The sequence below is a fragment of the Felis catus genome, chromosome A3 (genome assembly GCF_018350175.1).
Source record: "Felis catus isolate Fca126 chromosome A3, F.catus_Fca126_mat1.0, whole genome shotgun sequence".
Classification (NCBI taxonomy): domain Eukaryota; kingdom Metazoa; phylum Chordata; class Mammalia; order Carnivora; family Felidae; genus Felis; species Felis catus.
This window is the reverse complement of record NC_058370.1, coordinates 30842494-30868884: the sequence shown is the minus strand read 5'-3', so window position 1 is coordinate 30868884 and position 26391 is coordinate 30842494. Positions and strand designations below refer to the sequence as shown.

Below are 26391 nucleotides of genomic sequence, written 5' to 3'. Positions count from 1 at the left end.
ACTTCAAACAAGCTGAATGGTAAAACACTAGAAATAGTCACATAAAAGTCAGAAACAAGACAGAGATGCTTCCCTTCAGGGATATTTTGCAATAATGCACCCTAGACAAAGAATGAAACAAGAGAAAAAGAAGAGGTATAAATATTGGAAGAAAAGTGAGAAAAATGTCTTTGTTTACAAAAATACAGCTGCTCATCTAACGAATATAAATTCACCAAAAACCTTTTAGAACTAACACCAGAGTTTCAGTAAATGACCAGACACAAGATCAAGAGATGAAATTCAAAAGTGTTCTTCTACGTGAACAAAAACCAAATAGAAAATAAGAAAGAATAATGGTAAAATATATATATTATATATAGTTATAGTATATATTTATTATATATGTATTTATTAGATATATAAATATATAATAACTATATGTAATATATAATAAATATAATATATAATATATAACATAATCATATAATATATAATAAATAATAAATATAATAAATATATAATATATAAATATATAAGATACATATCCCATTTAATTTATAATTAAATATATTTATAAGTTAAAATATAATAAATATATGATATATATATCTAATATATATATATATATATATCTCCCATGTATGATAGTAACCAAAAAGAAAAATAAAAGCAGTGATTACTTTTTTTTACAGAGCTCATATATACGAAAAGACTCCGGTATTGATGGCAATATCTTCCCAGACTGATTGCTACATTCAGTTCACTCCCAGCCATGGCCCCAGTATTATATTCTCTTTTGAGAGCACCTGACAGACCGATTCCAAAACTCATGCCAAAGAACATGTGTGCAAAATAGTGACTATACTGGGGACAGGGGGAACAGGGTCATATATATCCCAAAACATATTTAAGAAAAATTTTTAAATTATTTTTTTAAATGTTTATTTTTTTTTTTTTAATTTTTTTTTTCAACATTTATTTATTTTTGGGACAGAGAGAGACAGAGCATGAACGGGGGAGGGGCAGAGAGAGAGGGAGACACAGAATCAGAAACAGGCTCCAGGCTCTGAGCCATCAGCCCAGAGCCCGACGCAGGGCTCGAACTCAGGGACCGCGAGATGGTGACCTGGCTGAAATCGGACGCTTAACCAACTGCGCCACCCAGGCGCCCCTGTTTATTTATTTTTTAGAGAGAGACAGAAAGAGTGTGAGCAGCAGAGGGGCAGAGAGAGAAGGAGACACAGAATCTGAAGCAGGCTCGAGGCTCTGAGCTGTCAGCACAGAGCTGGACGCCAGGCTCGAACCCAGGAACCGTGAGACCATGACCTGAGCTGAAGTCAGATGCTTAACCGATTCAGCCACCCAGGAGCCCCAAAAGCTCTTATTAAAAAACAAAGATGGATTCTTTTCCAATCCAACTACAATTTTATTTACACTCAATGTATATATGAGGCACAGAAAGATTAGAAGGAAAGGATAGATACAAGGCAAACAGTGACTAAAGAAAGCTTTATTAATACCAAACGCAACCTAGTTCAATGCAGACAGTGGAAATAGGCTTAGTGTGTAATTAATGCAAGAAGAGAAAAATATTCCAAATTTGTATGCCTTGACACCAAAGCTTCAATACACCAAAGCTTGTGGTGTATTTTTATGCCATTAACCACAAGAGCAACTTCAATAACACAACTGGGTGTGACTTTTCCTCCTTAACACCCCCCCCCCACCTGCCTGCCTCCCCAAGTCCCACTTCCCTAGGAACATCTCCAAAATAAGCCAGCTACACCCCCAGCGTATTCACGCTCTGCTTCAGGGAAGCCAGGCAGACAGAACCCACATGGGTGAGTGCTTTAGGAAATGTTCCTGAGGAGGTAGGACACAGCCCCGGAAGTTTGGACGGGGTCTGGGAAGAGGAATGAAGGCGTCAGAGCGTGTACCCGAGCCTGGGAACAGGCCTCAGGCAGCTAGCAGGGGAAGCAGTCAGAGTTGGAGGACGTTTGGCAGAATGGCGGCAGGGAGGGGGCCCCAGAAAAGGACAAGGGCCACAAGGACCGCCCTTGGCATTCTCCTCCTGTCAACTCTGGTCTCCCAGAGGCCCTGGCAGAAATTCAACCTCGCTCTCTTTCTGGCTCCCACCCCACCTCGCATTCCAGCCAAAGCTCAGTCTGGCGCAGAAATGCAACCCTCGTTTTCGCGCACAGGTATCACAGAACCAGAGGCCTCTTCTAGAAACCCAACTTTGTGTTTCAGTTTGTTGACAAAGATAACTGGCTTCCCTGAGCAGCCAACACAAACTAGCAGCAAAGTCCCTGCGGGTGGAAAACCCAGCCCCCACTCTCTGCCTTTCTGGAGCAGCTTTTCTGTGAGCAAGTTCTTGGGCCCAGGGGCGTGGGTTCCAGCCCCAGCTGGGGATGGCCTCCTGGCTTGGTGACCCCGGGATAGTCACTGACCCTCTCTCGGCCACGATTTCCCAGCTGTGCAGTGGGAATAAGAGCACTCCGTCCCCTCCCCCTCCCTCAGGGGTTTGCTTGTGTGAGATGCTGGGGCTTCAAGCAAAAGCAAAAGGCTCTGTTGGGAACCTCAATTTATCTACTGAGGTTCCTTTTCCCGTTCATAAAACATTGAAAGATGCCTACTTGATGTTTGATTGTATGCTAGGCATTGTGGGAAATTCCAAATGCGAAGGCCCCTCAACCAAGAGCCTGTGGATTTGCCTCTTTTCACCTGAACAATTAGCTACATTCTTACCCCCACCCCCATCCTACCAGCTCTTCCTCGAGCTCTAACGTGCAACCTTGACTCCATCCTGTTCTTCCTCCCAGGGTGCCGACCTGTTATGCCCAGAATTCGTGATCCCCAAATACCGCCAGGGAGCCGAGTCCGATGTAAAAACAAAAGAGCCTTTATTCGAGCTAGCTCGAGCTCAATCCCCTACCTGCACCGACGCAGCGGTGAGATACCGGGGAGAAAGAGCGATACCGGGGAGAAAGAGCGAGTTTCAAAAGGACAAAGGTTTTATTGGGGCCTAGGGGCAGTTGGTGAGGTAATGGCTATGGCCTCAGCCGTTTGGCTGGGGAAGGGTCCGAGTCCTGTTAGGCAGGTGAGGGGGGGGTTACTCAAGGGGAGGAGGTGTGGTCAAGGTGAAGGACACAGAACAAGATGGAGTTGGCCAGCGTAGGCCCGCCCTTTCAGACCTACCTTCTTCCGGTCAGGCTCTCAGCTGTACTGGCTCTTCCATCTCACCCCCCAGTGTCCTTATGCTTTTCTCATCCTGAAGAAAAGTCTGTCTTTAAATTTGCTTTGTCACATCTGCGCCCAGCGTTGTCAACCAAGCTGTGCTCTCGGCTCTCAACTCGGTCCAGACCAGGAGACTGCAAGCTTTTTCTGCAAAGGGTCAGACAGTAAATATTTTGGGCTTTGCAGGCTTTGTGGTCGCTGTCACAACTACTCCACTCCCGCATTGTAGCGCACGGGCCGCCATAGACAACACGTCAACATGTGGCCGTGTCTGTGTTCCAATAAAACTTTGTTTACGAAGACAGGCTGGATTTGGCCCACAGGCTGTAGTTTGCAGGCTCCTGATCCTGGCAGTGCTTCTTAAATGTTAATGTTCATGAATCACCTGGGAATCCTGTTAAAATGCAGTCTCTGATTCAGGAGGTCTGGAGTAGGGCTCAAAAGTCCGCATTTCCTTTTTTTTTGTTTTTTTAAATATTTATTTTTGAGAGAGAGAGAGCACGAGCAGGGAAGGAGCAGAGAGAGAGAGGGAGACATAGAATCTGAAGCCGGCTCTAGGCTCCAAGCTGTCAGCACAGAGCCTGACGCGGGGCTCGAACTCACCAGCCGTGAGATCATGACCTGAGCCGAAGTCTGACGCTCAGCCACGTGAGCCGCCCAGACGCCCCTCAATAGTCTGCAGTTCTAACAAGCTCCCAGGTGATGCTGATGAAGCCGGTCTCGGGAGCCTGGCTCTAGATGGCTTGTGTGACAGGTAGAGCCTGCTCAAGTGCCATTCCAAGCCCCTTCTCCCTTGCTGCCTTCCAAGAGAGAGGCTGGAAAAGCCACATAAGCACTTTCTCATCCTTCCCTCGCAGCCAGGGTGTCCATATGGGCCAGTTGTGGCCAACATGATGAAAGCAAAATGCTGGAGGTCTTTCAAGAGTCCATGAGTTGCCCCCTTCTCCCTCCCCGAGTTCTCAACAATGTGAGAATTAAGACAACGGAGTGGCATTGGAAGGCTTGAATTATCGCCCTTATTACTTATAAAGGCTGTTAACTGTGGAAAGCGCGGTTTATTGCGAAATGGGCCTGTCAACTGAATTGCCGAAAGAGGCGGACTGACGGGTCCCACGTGGATGGGACAGACCCTATCTGGGTGGAGAGATGGGGGGTAAGACTTATGGCCCAGAGGAGCAGCAGTGAACTGGTACCTGCCGACAGGCTCCCTCCCTAGAGGAAAACTGGGGTTCACTCTTCCCAAATTTAGCAACACATTCCACCTCCCCTGGGATAGGATAAATAAAAGGCAGCAGGAAGCTGGAAATGTGTCCCAAGGAATGGAACCATTTCAAGTGAGGCAAGCATGTCACTCCCTCTCCAGCGGCCGCCACCTTTTGGTTCTGTTAAGACACTGGGCATGGGGCGCCTGGGTGGCTCAGTCGGTTGAGCGTCTGACTTCGGCTCAGGTCACCATCTCGCGGCCCGTGAGTTTGAGCCCCGCGTCGGGCTCTGTGCTGACTGCTCAGAGCCTGGAGCCTGTTTCGGATTCTGTGTCTCCCTCTCTCTCTCTCTGACCCTCCCCTGTTCATGCTCTGTCTCTCTCTGTCTCAAAAATAAATAAACATTAAAAAAAAATTTTAATAAAAAAAATAAAAAAGACACTGGGCTTAACCACTAAACCTTCAGTCAGGAGCAGGTGTGTAGTCTAATAGGGAAGCCCCACATCCACCTTCATGAGACTGTAACAACCACTTTTCTCTTGGGACTATGACAACTACTTCTTTGCTGTGGCATTTTCCTGGGAACCCTGGTGCAGAATTTCTATTTTCCCCCATGGCGGTCTGAAATGTGTCAGAAGAGTACATGAATTAAACTCCAAGTTTATTCTGGACCCAAGGCCCCAAATTCGTCCTCTGTTCTAATTTATGGCCCAAATTGTATCCAGGCATGTTGTCCACACCACTAATCAGAGTTCATGGATTCATTCATTTGACAAATAACGTAGTGAGCACCTGTTTTGTTCCAGGCTGTGTTCTAAGTGCTAAAGACACAACCGTGAACAAAGATGAACAGCCTGCCCTAATGCAGTCGTATTCCAGCAAGGGGAATGGACAAGAAACAATCATCAATTATATCACATGTTTGACAGCGGAAAGCATCATAGGAAAAAGAAAAAGTAGATTAGGGATGTGGGATCAGGAATGCAGTGAGGTAGGGGAGTGTTGCAGTATAAAAGGTAGTCAGGATGTATACTGGAATTGAAATAAAATAAAATATTTTTTATTTTTTTTTAATTTTTTTTTTTCAACGTTTATTTATTTTTGGGACAGAGCGAGACAGAGCATGAACGGGGGAGGGGCAGAGAGAGAGGAAGACACAGAATCGGAAACAGGCTCCAGGCTCCGAGCCATCAGCCCAGAGCCTGACGCGGGGCTCAAACTCACGGACCGCGAGATCGTGACCTGGCTGAAGTCGGACGCTCAACCGACTGCGCCACCCAGGCGCCCCAAAATAAAATATTTTTTAAAAGGTAGTCAGGCTAGGTCTCTTCCTTCAGGAAGATTACATCGAGCGAGCACTTGAAGTGAGGAGTTAACAATGTAGATAATTAGAAAAATGCATCCTGTACATCAGACAGTCGTTGCAAAGGCCCTGCGGTATAAGTAGGTTTGACCTGTTCAGCGAGGAGCAGATTGGCTGGAGTGGAGTGACCAGAAGAAAGGGGAAATCAGAGAGTAATGCAGGGTCACATCTGAAGGGGTAGAAATGACCCCAAAGAGGAGGCGCTTGCAGGTGAGCAAAGATGATAGCTTGGACCGAGATGATTAGCAGTCGAGGAGGAGAGAAGAGGTTGAATCCTGGGTAAATTTTCAAGGTAAAACCAGTAAGATTTCTTGGCAGGCTGGGTGTGTGAAAGGAGAGTCAAGGACTCCATAGTCATCCTTGCACTGAGATTAAATGAAAATATTAAGATACGTGATGTTGGGGACACCAGGAATGGCAAAGTGAGGAGTGTGGCCCACACAAAAACAATTATTTAAGTGGCAAAAAAATATTAAAAAAAAATATTTACAGGTTCTAGAATCACCTTAAGGGCATACAGCAAGTAGAGAAACACTGAAGAAAATCTATGAAATCTCATTAAGGACAGCAGAGTCCATGGTATCTGAGCCATGACCTGCTCCCTCCTCCTCCTCCCACTCTGTGTTATGGAAACTCTACTCTGTTGAGTGTGGCCAAGAAGACAAGGACTCCCTTTTCCCTCAGTTCCCAGGCCGGGGCTACAATTTCGCTCTGAGAAGGGCAAGGCTCCAGTGTTTCTCCAACCCCGTGTTGCAGAACCACTATTCTGGGTGGGTGTGGATGAGGGAACCCGCATCCAGTCCTTATTTGTATGGTGGAAGCTCTACTCCAGCCGACCCTGCCCCAGCTCGTTCACCAGGTGGAGGTTCCATGCTGATAGGGAAAAGGCAAGAAGACAAGAAGCTACCATCCCTCCTGAGGTCTCACAGAGCAAGAGTGTCACTCCACGTCCAGGAGAAAAGGGCCATTGTCCCCACTCCAGGTTCAGTGCAGATTCTTCCCAGGGGAAGAGACAGGCCAGAGGAGGAAGAGCTCCACAGTCCTGCCTGAGGGGATTGACTTTATTTGGAAGAGAATGGGGAGAATTCCATGTTTAAGGGTGTTGTTGAAAACCAGGAGATCTTGGTGAAGGGAAATGGAGGGCGTGCTGGTAGCTCGTAATGCTGGTAACAGCCAGTGAAATGGTGAGTGACCAAAAGTTTAACAAAAAGAAACAGGGTAAAAGACAGCTAAGAAGAACCCTCCTGGGGTCCCAGTTGACCCTGGGGGTCAGGCAGGCTGTGCACATGTGGTGGTCTGTGTGCGGGAACAATCAAAGCGGGACGTGGGTCAGACCTGTAAGCATTCCCCAGGCCACACACAGAACAATCCTGTGCCTCCCAGGGCAGGAGTTTAAGCACAACCCGTGACGAAACACTGGCTGAACACTGGCTTCCAGGGGGCTCCCTGGAAGCCAGGAGTGAAAAGAGAACCACACACATCCCTAGAAGTCTTGACAAATGCATGCAAGCCAAGGCTCTACCCTTTCAGGAGTGATGCAGGAAGAACTTCCAAGCTAGCCCCTGGCTGAAAGTGGACCCAAACCATAAATTCCCTGGACTGTGGTAGTAACCTTGAAGCTACACACACACACACACACACACACACACACACACACACACACAGTCTCGCTGGCTAAAGAAGCCTAAGCACAAACTTTGACCAGTAAGTAGCTTCTGTGGAGTCAAGGATGACCCCCTAGGTACCCAGAAAAACAAATCTGAGCAGGAACGTCAGAGGCTGCACACTGCTAGGGAAACTTTACCAAATTAGCGGAGCCAAGTCACTAAATAAATAAACAAACATCAAGCAAACAACAACAATAACCCCAGAGGCGGAGGGGAATCAGTAGCCAGAGTTACTACAATATATCACCGAGATACCCTGAGGCTAAGTGACACTAACCAGTAATTTAAATCCACACTGAAAAATAAAGAGCTCCAGTAAAGGTAATCGTGGAGCCAAGCAATAAACGATGGCATAATGGCATATTTCTTCTCCTGTCTTTAATTGATACAAAGAGTGGTTGCGTAAAACAGTATGTATATAATTGTATTACTGGCTCCACGAAGTATAGAAATGCAATGTATTTGACAGTATTGGGAACAAAGACATACTGAAGTAAAGAAATTAATCCAACCACATGGTAACTGGCATCCACAGGAATGAATGAAGAAAACTTGAAATGGAAAATAAGATTAAGTTACCAAACTGTACGTATATATTAGTTTTCCTCTCTTAGCTTCTATCAAAGGCATTCAGTTATGTAAATTAATAATTATAGCAATGTGTTTCTGGGTTTGTAACATAGAGGTGATATTGGGGACAATAACAAAATGAAAGGGGAAGGGCATGGAGTTATACAGCAGAAAAGTTTTGGAATTCATCGGAATTATGCTAGTAAAATCTGAAGAAAATTTGATAAGGAAGCCATATATTGTAAGCCCTACAGCAACCGCTGTGATAATAACTTTAAAAATATAGTGGAACAGTCATTAAAGTAATTAAAATGCTATTCTAGAAAATATTCACTTAATACAGAAGACAGTGAAGGAGGAGCAGAGGGGGACAAAAGAGAATGAGGCGTAGAAAACAAGAAAGCTAAGTTGTAGGTGTAAATACAGCCATGTCAATAAAAACACCAAGTATAAGGGAATTAAATTATCCAAACAAAAGGAAGAGATTGTGGAAAAGAGCAAGATCCGACCGTGTACTGGCTCCATTTTATTTTCTTAATTGCCTTTGTTAACATTTTATACACATAACAAAATGTTATCATGTTAATGATTTTTAAGTGTACAATTCAGTGGCATTAAGTACATGTAGATTATTGGGCAACCGTCCATCTCTAAAATATTTACATCATTTCAGACATAAACTCTAAACCTACTAAATAATAACTCTCCATTCCTCCCTCTCCCCAGCCCCTGGCAAACACCATTCTACTTTCTGGCTCTATGGATTGGTTACTCTAGGTAAGGTGGAATCATAACAGTATTTGTCCTTTGGTCTGGCTTATTTCACCAAGCATAGTATTTTCAAGGTTCATCCATGTTGCGACAGCTATCAGAATCGCATTCCATTTTACAGCTAAATAATATTCCGTTCCTTTAGCGAGGGTGGTATTAGCTATTTACTTATTGATTACACTTTATTAAGGTATAATGGACAAATAAAATTGTATATATTTAAGGGGTACAACATGACTATCTGAATTCTGTGGACTCTACGAAATTATTACCATAATCGGGTTCATTAACACATCCATCACCAACTAAAACATAGTTATGCTTTGTTTTTGTTTTGTATATATATAGGTGAGAATCCTTAAGATCTTCTCCCCTAGCAAATTTCAAGTACACAACACAATATTATTAACCATAGTCGTCATGCTGTGCATTAGATCCCCAGAGCTTATTCATCTTAGAACTGAAGGATTGTTCCTTTTGACCAGCATCTCCCTATCTCCTCCACCTCCTACCCCCTCGTAACCACTGTTCTACTTTCTATTTCTGAGTTCAATCTTGTTGTTGTTGTTGTTGTTGTTGTTGTTTGAGATTTCACATATAAGCAAGATTATAGGGTATTTATCTTTCTTTGTCACAATGGGGAAAGAATAGTCCTTTTAACAAATAGTATTGAGATCATTGGATTCCACGCGCAAAAGAACGTATTCCGTAAAAATTAACTCAACCTAAATGTGAGAGCAGAAATTGTAAAAATCTGAGAAGAAATCATAGTTGCGAACTTCATGACCTTGGGTTGGTGATGATTTCTTAGGTATGACACCAAAAGCAGAAGCAATGACAGAAAAAAAATACATAAATTGGACATCACAATAAAAATGTTCATGCTGCAAATAAATGTTTCACACACACACACACACACACACACACACACACCCTAGATGAAAAGATAATCCGTGGAATGGGAAACAATATTAGCAAATCATATATCTAAAAAGAAACATACCAAGAATATATAAAGAACAGCTCAATACCAAACAGACAACCCAATTTAAAAATGGGTGGGGCACCTGGGTGACTGGCTCAGTCAGTTAAGTGTCTGACTTCAGCTCAGGTCACGATCTCACGGTCCATGAGTTGGAGCCCCACGTCGGGCTCTCTGCTGTTAGCACAAATCCTGCCTTGGATCCTCAATGTCCCTCTCTCTCTGCCCCTCCTCCACTAGCGCACATGCACTTTCTCTCTCTCAAAAATAAATATTTTTTTAAAAGAAAAGGAAAGATCTTCAACATCATTCGTTGTTAGGAAAATGCAAATCAAAACCACAACGAGAGAGCACTTCATACCCACTAGGACGGTTCCAATCAAAAAGACGGGCAAAAACAAGTGTTGGCAAATATGTGGAGAATTTGGAACCCTTGTGCGTCATTGGTGGGAATTTTAAATGGTTTGGTCACTTTGGAACCAGTTTGTCCCTCACAGTAGTAAACACAGTGTTACCATATCCCCCAACAATCCCACTCCAGGCATAAAATCAGGAGAAATGAAAATACACATCTACACAAAAACTTGTACGTGAATGTTCACAGCAGCTTTATTCGTAATAGTCAAAAAGTGGAAACAATCCAATGATTAATGAATTACAGACAAAATAAGGCATATCCAAACAATGGAATGTCATTCAGCAATAAAAAAGAATGAGGTATACGATATACACTACAAAATGGATGAACTTTGAAAACATGCTAAGTGAAAGAAGCCAGTCACAAAATACCATGTATTGTATGATTCTATTTATTTAAAATGTCCAGAATAGGAAAATGTATAGAGCCAGAAAGTAAATTAGCAGTTGCCTTGGGCTGAGAGGAGGGTGTGGGCTAACAGGCATGGACTTTCTTTGAGAAGTGATCAATACTATTCACACTTAGGGCAACTGGCTGGTTTAGTCAGTTAAGCGTCCGACTTTGGCTCAGGTCATGACCTCATGGTTCATGAGTTCGAGCCTCGCGTCGGGCTCAGTGCTGACAGCTCTGGGCCTGGAGCCTGCTTCGGATTCTGTGTCTCCCTCTCTCTCTGCCCCTGCCCCATTTGCACTCTGTCTCTCTTTCTCTCAAAAATAAATAAACATTAAAATTTGTTTTAAATAAACTTACATTGTGCTGATGGTTGCACAACCCTGTGAGTGTATTAAAATTCACTGAATTGTATACTTTAAATGGATGATATCTATAGTAGTACATGTATTATATCCCATTAAAGATGCCTTTAAATATCCATACAAAGATGTTCCAATAATTAAATGCATAGACATTGCAATAGTAAAATGCTAACAGGGGCACCTGGGTGGTTCAGTCGGTTAAGCATCTGACTTGGGCTCAGGTCACGATCTCACGGTTCATGGGTTCGAGCCCACGTCGGGCTCTTCACTGACAATGTGGAGCCTGCTTGGGATTCTCTCTCTTTCCCTCTCTCTCTGCCCCTCCCCCATGCATGCTTTCTCTCTCTCAAAAATAAATAAATAAACTTAAAAACATAAAATAATTACATAAAGTGCTAACATATAGTGACGCTTGAAATTTGAAAATATTTCTTTATATTAATTATATAATTATTAATATATCCAGCCCTGCCCCTTACCTGAATTCCAGCCCACGTTTCCTACTGCCTGTAGCCGCCCACCTGGATTTCCTGTTGGCCCCTCATGCTCAGATCCGGTCCTCCTCTTAGGGGCCCCTCACCGATATAGCGTTGCCATTTCTGCAGGCTTCTAGACTGAAAAGCTCAGTACCCACTTTTGACTCCTACATCTCCCTCGTTCATAAGTCCAGGTGATTTCACTTCTGCCCAAGGTCACCCACTCCCTACCTCCCCTCCATGCTGGCGGCTGCTGCCGTAGTTCAGTCCCTCAGTTTTGCTCCTGCATCAGGGATGATCTGTCACTTCTCCCACCATCCTGCACCAATCAATGCCAGGCTAACACCCCCAGGAAGAACATTGCCACATCACACCAAACCTCAGTGGCTCTCGGTGGCTCCCTGTGCGTATTGAATAAAGTCCAAATTCCTTCTTCTGGAAATTCAGGACTTTCTAGGTGCCTTTTCCCCCTAACTGTTTTCATCTGTCCCTGACGATTCCCTTCACAAATACTTTATATCAAAAGCCATCTGCTATTCCCTTTGAGCATCACTAAACCTCTCCTTTGCCTTTGCCATGCTGTTACATATCCCGTCTCCTTGTCCACGAACGTCCAGATGCCTGGTGAGGCTCCTCCAAGAAGCTCTTCCCAAGCTGGTGACAGCACCTCCTTCTTGTAAACGGTCCTCACATTCTATCATGTACCAGTCATGCTGCAGACAACCGTTCATTAGATATTGTAACCCTCTAGGTGCATCCCATCTTGTACTGCTATTTCTAAGCTCATTCACCAATCTCTTCTTTTCCTTCAATATTACAATCAGTCTTTGCATGGGATTCATCGGGGCCTAATCTGTGCTCGGAGCTTCCAGCACAGGGCCAGGCACTTAGTAGGTACTCCGTAAACATTCATGAACACAAAGCAGAGAGAAAAAAACAGAAATACTTCCTGGCTTTGCAGAACTTACGTTCTCACGTGGAAGCCAAACATAAATTATTTTGACGCAAGACAGGAGGAGGGAAGTATACGATAAATGTGTCCCTCAGTGTTATCGAGCACAAAGGTGACATTTAACACAACTGAGAGGAACAAGAAGGGGTTACTGACTGGGGTGGGATTCTAAGGGATGGCTTTAAGATGAAGAGCATTGCAGATTAAGGGAATAGAAACAACACGTACCCAAGTAGAAAAGTGTCAAACACATTTGCAAGAGGTAAACTGTGGGATACGATTGATGAGTAGGGTGTTTGCTCGGTTGGAAGGGGAAAGGGTTCTGTAGCCGGAGACGAGCCTTGAAAATTGTGTTGGAGACAGATCACAGAGAGTGTAGGACTCCAGGCTACAGAATTTGGACATTATTCCGCAGGCAGTGAGCAGCCCTAAAGATATTCAGTTGAGCAATGATAGAGCTCAGGGGTTAAAGGAGACTGAAACGCCTTCCTATAAAGCAAACTGTGTCTCGATGAATAATCAGCTGCTGATTTACCTGATTTGTAAATCTGGCTGTTCAGATTTGAAAAATGCCCCTTGCAAAATGGGGGCAGATGGTGATTAATTTTTAAAGGGACAGCAAAGAGTGTAGCTCCCTTCTTTAAAAAAAATAATTGTTACAACCTCTATTTTCCTAAAGTATGCATAAGTTAACCAAAGACTCCAGGGTAAGTTTCTGTTTGGATAATGTTTATTTTGGTACCTTGAAAGCTTGGCAGTTGTTTAGAAATTCAATTACCACTCGCCTTTAAACAAAACCACCCTTGGGAATGGTGGGTTTGAGCTGATCTCAATATATTAACTTGACATTATGAGGCGGTTACGCTGCAGGTTCAGAGGGTTGATTAAATCTTAAAATGAGCACAGAACAGGCGCCGAAAGCACACACTTTGTTTAATTGGCTCTTTCAACAGACGAGACAAAGGGGGAAAGAAACAGCAACATCAATGGAGGCTATTTTTATTATTGTTTAAAAGGAGGCCTCCTCTGTGTCAGATGGGAAACCTAGCATCAACTCTCGCGGCTTTTCTTCACGACTGCGGATACAAGAAAAGTGCAAATTGACAGGGCTAGAAGGAAACTGAGGCTCCGAGCCACATGTAAGCCAGCTGAGAGGAAGAAAGGAATGTTAAATACTGACACGGTCGATCAAAACTTTAATGTGCTCTAGCAGTTAATCATTGTATATGCATATACACATATACATGTTTTTGCACTTGATTCTTAGCCAAAAGGCCAAGAAGCGATACGTACGCATTTTTTTAACCGAATCCAACAGTGTTAGCCCACCGCAGAGATATTTAGATATTTATTGTTCACTGATAATAATCAAATGTTTCTTCCTCATTTCCCAGCCTCCCTGTTGGTTAGATGGAGGCCAGGTGACTGGTTCTGGCAAAGGCGCTGAGAGCAGAAATGAGGTGATATCACTAGTGAGCTGAAGCATTCAGGAGCCCGTGTCCTCCCTCCATGCCTTCTCTTCTCTTGTTACAGGGGTCCTGGAAGTCCTGGGTTCCCGGTGAGTCAGCTCAGTGATGGTAGAGTGTCTGTCAACCTGGATTCCTGAGCAAGAAATAAAGTTTAGTTATGTCAAGCCACTGAGATATTAGGGTTTCTTTGTACCACAGCACAGCCTCACCTATTCTGACTAGCCCATCCCCAGTAGCTATGCTTTCTGTTATCGTGCTGGATCCCCTAATTTCTGGCTGGACACGTGGCTACCCAAGATGAAGACTGTATTTTTCAACGTCCCTAAGTGCCTGAGAGAAGCAAGACGTTTAAAATCCAGCCAATGGAACGTAAATGGCAGTATGGTCTCTTCCTTAAGAAGCAGCAATAATATCCCTTTTTCTCTTCTTCTTTGGCCTACTCTTTATCGTGCTGCCCGGAGTGTAAAGGCTGCCATCTTGGACAAGAGGTCAAGGCCACAAGAGGCGCAGCAACAGTAGAAGAAGCCAGAGTCCCCGAGAGCATGGAGCACCACACCGATTGTGGACAGCTTCGCCATATTTTTATGTGAATGAGAAATAAATTTATACTTTCTTCATGCCATTGTTGTTTCCAGAATCTTCCATATATTTAGATGTTTGACTATGTCACCAAATTATCTGTCTTTCTCACTTCTTCTACAGATGTCGTGGAAATAAGTGGCCAGAAGAGAAGGCCAGAGGGGTGCCTGGGTGGCTCAGTCGGTTGAGCGTCCGACTTCGGCTCAGGTCATGATCTCACAGCTCGCGAGTTCCAGCCCCGCGTCGGGCTCTGTGCCGACAGCTCGGAGCCTGGAGCCTGCGTCGGATTCTGTGTCTCCTTCTCTCTCTGCCCCTAACCCACTCGCATTCTGTCTCTGTCTCTCTTAAAAATAAATAAACATTAAAAAAAAATTTGTTTAAAAATTAAAAATAAAAGAAGAGAAGGCCAGAATCAGCACTAGGGCTGCCCAGTAGAGTGGATATTTTACATCACTCAGGTTGCCTAGGACAGCTTTACAACTCTTTAAGAAAAAAAGATCCTAGAAGAAGTAGAAGGACATGTGACGACGTAGGTACGGTTAGTAATAGAGTCTCTGATTACCTTACCTAGGAGGTAGAGGCCGTAACTGTTCATAACAACTTAAGAGTCCATTTTTTTTCTTTTCCTTGACTCTGAGGTAAACTCCTGGCAAGAGAAAAGCCACTTCCTGTCTCTGACTTGACTTTCTTTTTTTTTTTTTATTTTTAGGTTTCCCACTTGAGAGATTTCTCTCCCCATTCTGAGTAAAACCCATTGCTACTTATTTGCTGAGCGTTCGCCCATTTCTTATTTTTTCCCTTCATGATATGGTCCCTTCCACATCCTGAAGTCTCAGTGGGTGTGAACTTTCCTTATTCTTCCTGTCCATTTCACTCCCATAATTTATGGTTTGCTACTGAGAGCCCTGTTCTGCTATGGAACAGAATAATTCCCATACCCAATAAGTGTCACTAGAAGGAAAGCTCCACCGAGGCAAGGATTTTTATCCGTGTGTCTCTAGTGCCTTGAAAAGTACCTTGCATATGATAGGAATTCTATAAATATTTGCTGAATTTAACATCGAACAGTCTTCTCTGCTTCCCTCACTACCACTCCACTATTTCCTTCTGTGTTATATCAGCTTATGTGTATTCAATGCACAGAAATATCCTGAGTGACCAACGGCCAGAGTCCAAAAATATATAAATATCGAACTTAAATACACGAATAGGCATCTTTTTTTAGCATAAACTTTGTATAATAGAATTTTAAGCAACGGATAAATTAAAGCGTGAGTTTTTGTAAGCCATACTGCATTGAGAATACATTTCTGGGTGTACGAGCTCTACCTAGAATCGTGCTGTGATGAAAACCATCTTCCAAATTCGGTGGCATACAGCAAAAAACACTGAATTCTCATGCTCCCACGGCTGCAAGGTGGCTAATTTAAGGCTGGCTCAGCCGGGCTTGGTTCCAAGTTCCAGGCCAGGTCCAGATAGGCCCTACGTGTCTCCATATTTTCCACACGAGGTGGTTACCCAGGGAATGCTCTTCCCACGACAAAAGGCGCGGAGCACAAAAGGTAACTCCAACTGCGCAGGCACTCTGCTTGTGACCTATCTGCTAACATCCCATTGGCCAAAACAAGTCACATGATCATGCTCAGCGTCAAGGGGTCAGGGAGTAACTCTGACCACTATGAAGCGCTAGCAAAGGCATGAAGGCATACAGAAAGTGGAGAATTGAGATCAGTGATTCACTCTGTCACACCAGGTTTGATAAATCTCCAACGTGAAATCGGGCTATTTTCTGATAGAAATGCATCTCTATTAAACGCTGCGAACTGACACTAGAAAGGAAAGTGGAGCATGAAATCCCCAGAACTTAACTCAGGGGCCCCTAATTCTGGAAAACAGTCTTCTGTTTCTTTTTCTTTCTTTCTTTCTCTTCCTTCCTTCCTTCCTTCTTTCTCTTTCTTTCTTTCTTTCTTTCTTTCTTTCTTTCTTTCTTTCTCTTTCCTTCTTTCTTCTTTCTTTCTTTCTTTCTTTCTTTCTTTCTTTCTTTCTTTTTCTTTCTTTCTTTCCTTCTTTCTTTAATGTTTATTTGTTTTTGAGAGAGAGAGCACCATGCGCAGGGAGTGGGGGGAGCAGGGAGAGAAAGGGAGGCGCAGAATCTGAAACAGGCTCCAGGCTCTGAGCTGTCAGCACAGAGCCCGACCTGGGGCTTGAATCCAGGGAATGGGGAGATCATGACCTGAATCTAAGTCAGATGCTTAACCAACTGAGCCACGCAGGTGCCCCAACATTCTTCTGTTTCCGAACGAACCACACATGCTGGGGAAAGGTGGTGAAGGTGTATTCTGGATTCACACCTTCTCCCGAGCTTATCGTGTTCCATCCTTGTCTAAGGCTTTTGACTCTTCCCCGGGGGAAACCCTCGCCGGAGAAGTGAAATCAAGAAATTTTATTTATTACTTTTAACCTCATTGGGATGATGGTTCCTTATCTGATTAAAAAGAAAGTACCTTGAATGCCAGAGAGGATTACAGAGTTATGGAGGGTAGGCAGTATCAGAGACCGACCAGATTCCCATCAACAGTATGGGTTCTTTGACATCTGACACATCAATGGCTTCCAAGCCTTGTTGACTGTTGCCTCCCTACTGTGGTCACTCTAGGGACCCTTGACCTGGGGCCCTCAGACTGGACAGAATTTGGGGGACTCCTGAACTGGGGTGGAAAAAAGTTAACTAATGTGTAGCTAAACTAATGTTTAATTAATATAATAGCATTTAGCACTTCCCTCAATTATGAATGTAGGTAACAACCCATAATAGTGTCAGCAATGCCTGTGCCTTTATCACCAAATCACACATTGTTTTCTTATCACATGCTTGTACATATCTTTTGTAGATATTTTTAGAGATGTGTGTGTTTAGCACGACTTAAAAGCGCAATAGTTATTAAATCCATTGCTAGATATGGTTCTGTAATGTGTTCTACTACATTAGAAACATGTTTTGCTAATATTTTGAGAACCGTATTTGTAATCTAAGTATTTTGTGTCATGAATGTAAAGACATTATACTGAAATAAGTCCATTGGCTTCACCAGTCTGCCATTGAACAAGTAAGATTAAGAACTTCTCCCACAGGTGAGGTCACTAGACCCTCGGGAGATGCATTGTGGGTTCACCATGTGCTTGTATGCAACAGCAGTGCTGTGCCCCAAAATATCTTGGACATATGGTTTCAGTTCATTCCCTTTTATCCATATTTCAAACCCTTTCTCTTTTCATCACTGTGACTGCCCTCTGCAGAAACTATCCCAACCCCACTCCAGTTTCTTCTTATGGTTTCTAGAAAATCTGTAAAAATCTCTTTTTTCTCATTCTTTTATCATATCTTAGTCTCCAACTACAAGGAATGGTCAAGATGGGTTTAACTTAGCAATATCTCCATATTTAATGTTAAATTTTTTTTTTCAACGTTTATTTATTTTTGGGACAGAGAGAGACAGAGCATGAACGGGGGAGGGGCAGAGAGAGAGGGAGACACAGAATCGGAAACAGGCTCCAGGCTCTGAGCCATCAGCCCAGAGCCTGACGCGGGGCTCGAACTCACAGACCGCGAGATCGTGACCTGGCTGAAGTCGGACGCTTAACCGACTGCGCCACCCAGGCGCTCCTCCATATTTAATGTTAAAAATGTCCTCCTGATCGTGTTACATCTCTTGAGCTGTCACCAGGGAAGAGAAGTTCACCCCACTCCCTTGTCTGCCAGTTCTTACCTTAGGAACTATCGCCTGATACTGACACGAAGTCTTCTCTCCATTGAGGATGGTTCTGCCTTCTTCCCCAGATCCACTTTGAGACAGCTTCATACCCTCTCCACAGAGTCTTTTCTCTTTTGTACCAAGCAGCCACTGACTCTTCAAATATGGCAAAGGCCTGCTTGGTCTCCAGACCTCGCCTCACCCTTGTCCCCTCTGCCTGCCACTGTGGGTGTATGGAGCCCAGACGGGAGAGTGATGCGTTACACATCTTCCACGTGCCACCCAACTCAAGACTTTGCTCATTTCACTGTGGATACATCACGTCTGTCTGGGCGATCAAAGATGAGTTTGTTTTATTGATGCTTCGTAGATGACCAGTAGGGATGACCCAGTCAACTAACCATTTATTGATTCACTTCACATTCAGGATCTTGTACAGAATGACCCTATCAAGCCATATATATATATATATATATATATATATATATATATATATATACTGCTATGGACTGAATGTTTATGTATCCTCCTCCCCAAATTTCATATGTTAAAATCTTAACCCCAAGATAATGATATTAGAGATCCGGCCCTTGGGAGGTGATTAGGTTCTAAAAGTGGAGTCCAAATGAATAGATTAGTGCCCTTATGAGAGGCCCCAGATTCGAGCCCTGTGTCAGGCTCTGTACTGATAGCTCGGAGCCTGGATCCTGCTTCAGATTCTATGTCTCCTTCTCTCTCTGCCCCTCCCCCACTTCTGTCTCTCTCTGTCTCTCAAATGTGAATAAATGTTTTAAAAATTTTTTTTAATAATAATAATAAGAGACCCAAGAAAGATCCCTCACTCCCTTCCACCATGTGAGGACATGATGGGATGTCGGCAGTCACAACCCATAAGAGGGCCTTCACCAGAGCCCTACCATGTTAGCACCCTAATCTTGGACTTCCAGCCTCCAGAACCATGAGAAGCAAATTTCTGTTGTTTATAAGCTTCCCAGGCTGTGGTATTTTGTTAGAGAAGTCTGAACTAAGATACCACCTGTAATGGACATTATGATGTAACACCAGATTCCCCATCAGAACTCATTGTCCCATCTGCTGAGAGTGCTTCTGGCTGATTTCCCTGAGCTGTTATCTCTCCCTGGAAACTACCCTTGGCTGGAGATAGCTACCTCACCCAACAGGATAGTCACATCCAATGACTGGTCATTGGGGGATATAGAGGCTCAGAACTCTCCTTGTGACGTTAGACAACTGTGAAGGGCCATTTCAGCCTCAGAGCACTGAGTAGGTCAGCTGAGGCCTTTGTTGAGACTGCATTGCAGCCCAGCTTCTCCCAGTACTTGATCCTGCTTCCTTCCCATTCACAGAGTTTGATCCCCAGAGCTCCAACAGCTCCACATGCTAAAACCTCATCTCAGAGTCCACTTCTGGGGGACCCAACCCGCAGCATTCCCTCACCCCATTCCAGGGCCCTAACCCCACCAGACCTTAAATATACCACTCAGATGTCCTGTTTATTGCCATATCCGCAGTACCCTCTACAAGGCTTGGCACAGAGGAGGAATTTAATAAATGTTTAATAAATTGAATTTAATCTGCAAATTTGACCAGCCTGCCAGAAGTACCCTCCTCCAAGTCTTCTCTAGTAAGAATCTTGGCAGTCTATAAGCTATTTGCCAGTGGGTCAAAATAAACAACTTGCTAGTTAGCCATCTAGAGGTGCTCTCTGAGAGCAGTTAAGGGTCCCGGCAGGTGTCTCGGGCCATACAGCCAAACACCAGAAGGCCAGTGCCAAGAGCCTACTTCCCTGGGGTCCCTGTCACCCCAGGTCCCAGGCCTCAGTGAGACCAGCTTATAATAGACAAGTGGGCACCCAGCCCAAAGCACTGCTCTTGTCCTGCACTGAGGGACTTCTCTCTGAGGCTGATGCTTAACCTTTAATCTTGTTTTGCTTTATCATTTGTCTTCTGGTTTTTAATCACATTATTTTTAAGACATATGAATTTGTTATATTGCTGTAGGTTTCACAGGATCAAATATTGGGTATTTCATATACTCAACCTGAGTGTTATCCAGCTTAATTTTTGATTATAAACATTTATTCTTACGGTATCTAATTTGTCCTAAAACTGGCTTTTTTTGAATATTAATTTATACCTTTTTTTTTTACATCTTACCACTTTGTTCTTTCATTCTTTTTGTTTTAGCTTGATTTGTCATTTTGTTCAGTAGCATGTCCTTTTAAATTGGCTTCAGATTAACAAAGCCATTTTCCGTCCCCACCACAAAGAGCTGAGTTCCTACGGGATTCTCCTTACATCCCTTGAGGACTACTGGGAATGTCGCAATTGGTCTCTCCTTTAGGAGAAGACTGTCTTCCTCTTATCTACCCATGCCAAGTACCGCAAATAAGAAAAGATAAGGGGCGCCTGGGTGGCTCAGTCGGTTAAACGTCCAACTTCAGCTCAGGTCGTGATCTTGCAGCTCGTGAGTTTGAGCCCCACATCTGTGCTGTCAGCACAGAGCCTGCTTTGGATCCTGTCCCCCTCTCTCTCTGCCCCTCCCCCTCTCCCTGATGCACACTCACGTGCTCTCTCTCTCTCTCTCTCTCTCTCAAAGCTAAATAAGCTTTTAAAAAAAGAAAGAAAAGGGCGCCTGGGTGGCGCAGTCGGTTAAGCGTCCGACTTCAGCCAGGTCACGATCTCGTGGTCCGTGAGTTTGAGCCCCGCGTCAGGCTCTGGGCTGATGGCTCAGAGCCTGGAGCCTGTTTCCGATTCTGTGTCTCCCTCTCTCTCTGCCCCTCCCCCGTTCATGCTCTGTCTCTCTCTGTCCCAAAAATAAATAAACGTTGAAAAAAAAAATTAAAAAAATAAAATAAAATAAAAAAAGAAAGAAAAGATAAAATATTAATCCATGTGCTTGATGCTTACTTTAGGGCACTGGTTCTCAACCTTAGCCCTACATCAGAGCCCCCTGAATTTTTTAAAATTCCAGTGCCATTGACATGCAGTGGGTTATACTTTTCAGGTGTACAATATAATGATTCAACAATTCCCTATATTACTTAGTGCTCATCAAGATAAGTGTACTGTGATCTGCTTTACCTATTTCACCCATCCCCCCAAGCCACCTCCGCTCTGGTAACCATCAATTTGTTCTCTATGGTTAAGAGTCTGTGTCTTGATTTGTTTCTTTTTCCCCCTTTGTTCATTTGTTTGGTTTCTTAAATTCCACACATGAGTGAAAGTATATGGTATTTGTCTCTCTCTGACTTATTTCACTTAACCTCGTGCTTTCTAGATCCATCCGTGTTGTTGCAAATAGCAAGATTTCATTCTGTTTTTTATGGCTGGCTAATATTCATTGTACATACACCACATCGTCTTTATCCTTTCATCTATCAGTGGACACTTGGGCTTCCATGATTTGGCTATTGTAAATAATGCTACATAGACATGGGGTGCCTGTAAGCCTTTGAGTTAGTGTTTTTGTGTTCTTCGGGTAAATACCCAGTAGTGCAACTACTGCCTCATTTGGTAATTCTATTTTTAATTTTTTGAGGAAACTCTGTACCGTTTTTCAGAGCGGCTACATCAGTTTGCATTCCCACCAACGGTGCATGAGGGTTCCTTTTTCTCCACATCCTCGCCAACATTCATTTCTTGTATTTTTGATCCCAGCCGTTCTGACAGGTGTGAGGTGATATCTCATTGTGGTTTTGATTCGCATTTCCCTGACGATGGGTGTTGTTGAGCATCTTTTCACGGGTCTGTTGGCCGTCTGGATGTCTTCTTTGGAGAAATGTCTGTTCGTGTCTCCTGCCTCTTTTTTAATTAGATTGTTTGTTAGGTGTCTAGTTGTATACGTTCTTTATGTATTTTTGGATACTCACCCTTTATCAGATATATCATTTGCAAATATCTTCTCCCATTCAGTAGGTTGCCTTTCACTTTTGTTGATCGTTTCCTTAGCTGTGCAGACGCTTTTTATTTTGATGTGGTCTCAATAGTTTATTTTTGCTTTTGTTCCCCTTGCCTCAGGGGACCTATCTAGAAAAAAAGTTGTCACAGCCAACATCAGAGAAATTACTGCCTGTGCTCTCTTCTAGGATTATTACGGTTTCAGGTCTCACATTTAGATCTTTAACCCATTTTGAGTTTATTTTTGTGTGTGGTGTAAGAAAGTGGTCTAGTTTCATTCTTTTGCGCATAGCTCTCCAGTTTTCCCAACATCATTTGTTGAAGGTGAATTTTTCTTTTTAATACCAATGTTCAGCCATTCTCGATCACATGAGAATATTGGGGTGGAGTCCAGGCATTAATATTTCTTAAGCTCCCCCAGGTAATTCCAATGGCGGTAACTTTGAAAACCACTGGTCTGTGACTGCTCTTCAAAGTATGGTCCGTGGACCCACAGCAACAGCATCACCTGGGAGCTTATGAAAGATGCAGAACCCAGGGCACCTGAGTCACTCAGTTGGTTAAGAGTCCAACTCTTTGTTTCAGCCCTGGTCCTGATCTCCACAGGTTTGTGAGTTCAAGCCCTATATGTGCAGAGCCTGCTTGGGATTCTCCGTCTCCCTCTCTCTCTCTCTCTCTGCCCCTCCCCTGCTTGTGCTCTCTCTCTCCCACTCTCTGTCTCAAAAATAAATAAATAAACTTAAAAAAAAAAAAGCAGAACCTTAGGCCCCACTTCAGTCTTGTTGAATTCTAATATGCATTTAGCAAGATTCTCAGGGGATCTGTGTACATACTGAAATTTGAGAAGCATTGATTTAAAACACACTTTGATGGGGTTTGCATTTTCACCCTTCTTTGTAAAAAAAATCTTTGAAGACTTGAGGATTCTGCATCACAAATATTTGCAAGGTTAATCATTTCTATTCTCTTTTTGATTTACCCTATCTTATAGGAGATAGTAATTTGGCTAGTTGATGATAAAATGCCTCTTTCCCAGTTGGACTAAATTGTTTCTAATTAAAGACGTGGAGAAAGTTGAACTGATCAGAAGTCCCTCTTGAGGAGAGCATCATGTTTCTTTGGAAGGTTTGCCTGGAGAAGCCTGGTGGGGGAGAACAGAGCAGCCGTGGGCAGGATCATCGGCAGGTGCCAATATCTGAGTGGAGGAAGAAAAGCACTCTGCTAAAACAAGGACAGAGTTGGCTCCTGAGAGGGAGAGGAGAGAGAGAAAGAGAGAAGGGGGAGAGGGAGACACAGGCAGAGAAAAGAACTTTCAAGATCAGTGGAAGATGGGTACATGACCCCTCAAACTCTCCATAAGGGTAATGAACCTCTGGGTATGGCAACAATTTGGGGGAAAACAGTGAAAAGTCTTAGTGCACCCAGGTTATGACATAGGAACAGAGTAGAGATTTGATGTTTGGATACAGAAGCTACGACCAAAAGGACCATGAGGAAGGTGACCTTCTAAGGTCCACAGAAATCACCCAGGGAATGCTTTGGGCCATTAGAGGCTGTGACACTAGGGTGTTGAGTCCAGTTTATTTTGATATATAGGAGTGGGAAGGCCTTAGCTGAGGAGTGGGTTCAGTGTCTTGCTTCCCCCCCTGGATTGCTGGAGACAGGATAGGTCCCCCCCACTGACCGAGGCTGCCTGGAAACTGTAGGTTTGACCTAGGCTTGTTTGGGAAAAGCAAGCAATTCCTGGCTTCCCCAGAAGCTCCTGTCCCTGAATGGTATTTCCAACCACGTTTCCCAGAGGTCCCTGAGGACAGTGAGAGCTCTTCCCTATCTGACTCCAGGCTTCCAAAAAGCAGGTGCCACGTTTGCTCTTAAACTCTTAAAGCCTTCAAGCCTTCGCTAAGTTGGGGCCAGAGCCTCCAGATGCTGGGCTGGAGACGATGGCTTTCCTTCCTCCAGCTGGGAGGACCTGAGACTGTTTCCTCTCACAGGGAGAAAGTTGGACCATCTCTGCAACACTGTGCCTCCTCCAAGCTTTCTCACTCAACCAAACTGAGCATTCTCTTGCTGCAGGATTTGGTAGAGGCAAGAAAGTGTTTCCCTTCCTCCCCTACTCAGTGGGACTCAGGACAAGCCTGGCCCTCGTACCCAGCGTGCTTCTCTTCAGACTGCTCGTGTGCTGGCCAAAACACGTCAGCAGCAAGCACGCCATCCTGGTGCCAAGGGGGTGTTTATAAAAATTGTCCAGATGCTTATTTCTCTCTTCCAGAAATTGCCTTCTGTCTGATCCAGTTTACCGATTTGTGCCAGAACACTGGGTCTTGAAAAACTGTAAAGAATATTTATCAACATCACCCAGAAGTTTTCTCCTTCAGCCATGCCTTTCTTCAACCCCACCCCCAACAAGTACATCATTCTAAATTGTTAGGGATGGGGATTTCAATACATAGATATTTTCTTTCTTTTTTTCATGTTTCTTTTCTCTTTCTCCCCACCCCCCCCCGCCACCGTGTTTCTTAATTGTGGCAAAAGCATACCTAAAATTTACCATTTTCAAGCGTGCAGTTCAGCGGCACTAATACTCCATTTCGATGTGGACTCAAACTGGGATTGTTGGCCGTCTTCCAAGAACTGCCTGCTTTGTTGCATCCCTCTGATTTCCAGCCTTGTTTTTGCTTATAGGACAATGACCAGAATGGCTCTCTCTAATGAAAAGTTTGTCTTCTAATCTGGCTTAGGCTCCCTGCTGTCCTGTTGGTGTGTCCAGCCATACAAAGCTGACTGGCAAGCCCCCGGGAAATCTGTGCGTCTCAGTGAAGTGCTCGTTTGTCTTTGGTGTGTTCTCTCTCTCTCTCTCTCCCTCTTTTCCTCTCTTTCCCTCTCCCTTTCCCTCTCTCCATGCCCCCCCTTCTTTTGGGTCCTGCCTTCACCTGTGAATCATAATAAGTGAAGACTCAGCGTGGGCTCATGTGACTTCTTTTTTTTTTTTTATTTTTTTTTTCAACGTTTATTTATTTTTGGGACAGAGAAAGACAGAGCATGAACGGGGGAGGGGCAGAGAGAGAGGGAGACACAGAATCGGAAACAGGCTCCAGGCTCCGAGCCATCAGCCCAGAGCCTGACGCGGGGCTCGAACTCACGGACCGTGAGATCGTGACCTGGCTGAAGTCGGACGCTTAACCGACTGCGCCACCCAGGCGCCCCTCATGTGACTTCTGATTCCATCTTGATAAGTCTCTGAAGGATGTAGTTCTGCTTAAGTAGAGAAGGAAGGCAAGGTATCCGTGGTGGGATGTGGCAGAACACAGAGACCGCTAACTCCAGACTTACTGCTCAGGACACACTGATTAAAACAGGGCGTAAAAGATCTCTGCAACATAAATCTGAAGAGGGAAGTCAGCATTAAGGACGGTGGGCTTTTCTGACTGTGAGAGCCCACTCAGCCCACACATAGGAGCAGTCGGAAGTCCTCGAAAGTTAGTTACCCAGGGGCAGCCTCCTATCCGTAGGGACAGGAGTGGTGGACAAATACCCCAGCTCCCTCACCCCTCAGGTGGGAATACTCTGAGGTGCGCCGTCTCTGAGTTCTCCGACGGGACTGAGCCTCCGTTGCCCACTTGGGAATGGGCTCGGTGGCACATCCTTCATTGGTTGTCTTCCTTTGGCTGTCTATCGAAGTTTCCCTCACCTCCCAAATAAATCATTCACACCCTAATCCTTGTCTCTGGCCTCTTTCCAGGGGGGCCCAACCCAAGGGAAGCTTCCCCCTTAGTGTGTAACCAGAATCCCTAGATATCCACTGAAGGTGTGCAACACTGAGCCCGGGGGTCCCCTCTCCCCTGCAGCCAGCCCTTCGCTGTGGTCTTCTGGGTCTAGTTAACCCAGCCAGGGGAGGAAACAGACACAGGGGGCTCCACAGAGGCAGGGCACCTGGGCACGTGCACTACCTCTACCACCAAGGCCATGGACAAACTCAGGGCTGGGAAAGGGCCCTGGGGGCCTGGAGCCCCCTTCACCACATTGGAGGGAAGACAGTATGGTTGTGGACATCGAGGGGACCCCACTGGGGGCAGCAGGTGGGGTTCTCTTGTTAACCTGTCAGACGCTGAGACTGCTTTGTTTCTCTTCATCAGACTGGAGTCCTGGGGACTTTGTGGGGCATCTGTCTGCCACCTTGTGCTCTCCATGCCTAACTCTAAGGCAGAGGAAAAGGATTTGTTAGTTTGATCAGAAAGGAAAAGGAAAGTGATATTGGGACTGCCCACGATAGCACCGAGGCTGCCCACTCTCCAGCTG

General features: G+C 44.5%; 1 long non-coding RNA gene across 1 annotated transcript in view; it reads right to left on the bottom strand.

Moving 5' to 3' along the window:
* Window positions 1-13288: 13288 nt before the first annotated feature.
* Window positions 13289-26391, bottom strand: part of LOC109498065 — a 79156-nt gene continuing 66053 nt past the window's right edge. The window contains exon 5 of the long non-coding RNA XR_002154642.2: window positions 13289-13977. This is a non-coding gene — a long non-coding RNA (uncharacterized LOC109498065). The remainder of the gene's footprint in view (window positions 13978-26391) is intronic.